This window comes from Acinonyx jubatus, chromosome B4 (genome assembly GCF_027475565.1).
Source record: "Acinonyx jubatus isolate Ajub_Pintada_27869175 chromosome B4, VMU_Ajub_asm_v1.0, whole genome shotgun sequence".
In the NCBI taxonomy this organism is placed as follows: Eukaryota; Metazoa; Chordata; class Mammalia; order Carnivora; family Felidae; genus Acinonyx; species Acinonyx jubatus.
The window spans coordinates 71,755,787-71,759,718 of record NC_069387.1 but is presented as its reverse complement, the minus strand read 5'-3'; the positions used below and the strand labels follow the sequence as shown (position 1 = coordinate 71,759,718).

The window sequence follows — 3,932 nt, the reverse complement described above, 5'->3', positions numbered from 1 at the left end:
GCTAAAATGATTAAACTCTTACAGGAAAATATAAGTATATATCTTGGTGATATTGGATTAGTCAATGGTTTATTAGATATGACACCAAAGCACAAGCAACAAAAGAAAAAAATAGATAAATTGGACATCATCAACATTAAAAAAAAATTGTTCTTCAAAGAACACCATCAAGAAATAAAAGATAAGGGATGCCTGGGTGGTTCAGTCAGTTAAGTGTCCAGCTCTTGATCTCAGCTTAGGTCATGACTGCATGGTTCATGGAATGGAACCCTGCATCGGGCTCCATGCTTACAGTGCAGAGCCTGCTCAGGATTCTCTTTTTCCCTTCCTCTCTGCCCCTTCACACCTCTCAAAACAAATAAATAATAAAAAAAGAAAGTGAAGATAATTCATAGAGTGGGAAAAATATTTACAAAGCAAATATATGATAAAATATAAAGGACTTGTGTCTAGAATATATAAAGAGCTCACAACTCAATAATAGAAAAATAGCCCAATTAAAAATAGGCAAATGATTTGAATGGACACTTCTCCAAAGATATACAGACAAATTAATACATGAAAAGATGTTTAACGTCATTAGCTATCAAAGAAAGGCAAATTAAAATCACAATGAGATACAAATTCACACTCGATAGAACAGCTGTAATCAAAAGCACAGAGTTACAAGTATTGTTGAGTGTGTGGAGAAATTGGAATCCTCATACACTGCTGATGGGAATATAAAATGGTACAGCTTCTTTGGAAAAGAGTTTGGCAGTTCTTCAAATGGTTAAACAGAGTTACCATATGGACCCAGCAATTCCACTTATAAGTATCTACCCAAGAGGAGTAAAAACATATGTTCACATAAAAACTTGTACATGAATATTCATAACAGCATCATTCATAATAGCCAAAAAGTGGATACAACCAAAATACCCATCAATTGATGAACAGATAAATAAAATGTGCCATATCCATATGACAGAATATTATTCCACAAAATAAAATTTAAAAGAACAAAAGAAGAAGTAGTGTTACATGTGTTGCCTAGGTCTAAAGGATTGGGCCTGGGGGGCTGGAGAGTTGAGGAGTGATTGCTAGTGGGTATAGGATTTGGGGGAAGGGGGTGATGAAAACAATGTGCTTAAAACATTGATTGTGGGGATGCTTGCATAACTCTGTGAATATACCAAAAAATATTGTATTGTATACTTTAAATGGGTGAATTGTATGTTGTGTGGCGTATATCCCAATATAGCTGTTACTAACAAACAAACAGGCAAGCAAATACAGAAGAGAAAGAGAAATTAGTTAAGTGAGAAATTAAAACCAGAAGTGACTAGGAATAAAGTAAGTTCCTACAACTTTCAGAATCATGAGGAAGACTCTAGATTTATCCTAGAGTGTAAAACAGGAGTTAAAAAATTTTTTTAATGTTTATTTATTTTTGAGAGAGAGAGAGAGAGACAGAGAACGAGCAGGAAAGGGGCAGAGAGAGAGACACAGAATCCGAAGTGGGCTCCAGGCTCCAAGCTGACAGCACAGAGCCCCACGTGGGGCTCTAACTCACAAGCCGCAAGATCATGACCTGAGCTGAAGTCGGATGCTTAACTGACTGAGCCACCCAGGGGCCCCATAAAATATGAGTTTTTTTTTAAATTAAGTTTATTTATTTATTTTGAGAGAGAAAGTGGTTGAAAGCGCACACACCAGTGAGCTGGGGAGGGGCAGAGAGAGGAGAGACAGAATTCTAAGCATTCTGAGTCAGCTCAAAGCCTGATGTGGAGCTCAAACCCACAAACTGTGAGATCATGACCTGAGTTGAAATCAAGAGATGGATGCTCAACGAACTGAGCCATCCAGGTGCCCTTAAAATATGAATTTTAAGAAAATTTTATATAGCCCTTATGAAAAGAGCAACCTCTACAGACATCAGGATTACACTGCTGTTGGTGGGTAGTATATGAGGGAACTGGCATTCTCATCTCCCGTTGGTGTATGGTAAATTAGTGCAATGTGTCAAAATTTTAAACATACGTACCCTTTAATGTAGCAAACCTACTCCAAAGGATGAAGGCATATAGATGTTCATTAGAGCATGCTTTGTAACATTGAAAATTGGAAATACTCTATGCCTATCTATAAACAATGCTTCTTAACCCTAGCCAACTCAGTCCCCTTTTTATAATAAATATTTTTGTTAACACTTCATTTATAGTCCTAAAATGAAAGTCATAGATATCTACAACAAAATATACTAACTGTAATATTAAAGAGAAATAAAAGGAAAGCGATTAGTAACAAAATATGTATTTCAATATGCAAATACTCTATACACGAAACATACTCTAGAGGGCAGTACCATCCAGTTAAGAACTCATTATCTACAACAAGCTAGTTAAGCAATTTATGATATATCCAAACAATGGAAGGATGTATATCTAGATTTGCTGACATAGTTGAATCAAAAGCAGATTGCACAACAGTAATTACATAGGTAGTTTTATTTATGTAAATAAATAGAAAAAGATCTAAAAAGATGCTCACTAGGATGTTGATGATAAGAATTGTCTCTAATGATGAGATTTATAAGGGCTTTTGCTTTCCTCTTTATGTGTTTGCATATTTGAACTTTCTTGTCTATACATAAATTTAAAAGTTTATGGCAAGTCCCAGTGGGAGAATCACAACATAGATTCCTAGGTTTCTGGAGTGAGGTCCTATTGTCTGCAATGGAGAATTAAATGCCTTTTTTTTTTTTTTTAAGTTTATCTTTTATTTATTTTGAGAAGGAGAGAGAGAGACAGAGAAAGAGTGAGCACACACGACCAGAGGGGCAGAGAGAGAGGGAGAGAAAGAGAATCCCAAGCAGGCTCCACTCACCACAGAGCCCAGCGTGGGGCTTGAACCCAGAAACCATGAGATCATGAACTGAGATCAGGAATTGGATGCTCAACTGATTGAGACACCCAGGCACCCCTGGAGTCTTAACTATCTTTCATTGAATAGTTACTGGCCTTTCCCAGGCAGCTGCCAAAGATGGTGTTGGGGCTAGTCGTGGTACATGGATAGCCAAGGCCATCTCCTGTGTTGTCAAGTGAGCCTGATGGCCAAGACTTCCAGGCAGGAGGTTGGTGGTCATGCACTGTGAGGGCATCCATATTTCTGGCAATTTCTGCAGAAACAAGTTGCAATACTTGGGTCTTCTTCCACAAATGCATGAACACCAACTCGTCCTGTGGGCCCTACCTCTTCCAGTCCCCTAGCTACATCTGTTGAAAGAACGGTACAAGGCATTTTGCTGCTCAAGGCCAAGTAAGGTCCAGCCACCCTGGACTGCCTCAGGGTATTTAACAGGATCCCACTCCTGGTCCCATCACCCCTACCTCATAAGAAAAAGTGGATGGTGGTTTTTACTGCCCTAAGGTTGTGCACCTGAAGCCCACTCAGAAGTTTGCCTACCTGAGGCACCTGGCTTGCAAGTTCTCCTGGAAGTACAGGCCATGATAGCCACCCTAGAGGAGAAGAGAAAGGAGACGGCCAAGACTCATTGTAGAAAAAAGTGGTAGTTCATGAGGCAGGTGAAACAGGCCAAGAAGAATGTAGAGAACACAACTGACAAATACAAAGAGGTCCTCAAGACCTATGAACTCCTGGTTTGGGTCCAATAAAGATTATTTCTCATGCTTGGCTTGGCCTTCCTTTCTTCCATTGGTACCCTAGGATGTAGGGGACCTAAATGTGGCCGTCCCAATGTCCAAGTGCCACAGGCAGCCACTTAGGGGTGGCCCTGAAAACAGCAGAGAGGAGAATACCTTTAAGTGGGCAGAGTTTTGACTTGTGCATCTGATAGTTTACTTTGAGTAGAAAGTTATGGGTGCTGGCAAAAGGCTTGTCTGCTTGGTCAGAGTCTGTGGGGAGAAAGACAAGAGATAAAGGGGTCTGGG

General features: G+C 39.5%; 1 pseudogene; it reads left to right on the top strand.

The window, feature by feature from the left end:
- The first annotated feature begins 3,049 nt into the window (after positions 1-3,049).
- On the top strand, positions 3,050-3,932 carry LOC106969355 (60S ribosomal protein L13a-like; annotated as a pseudogene).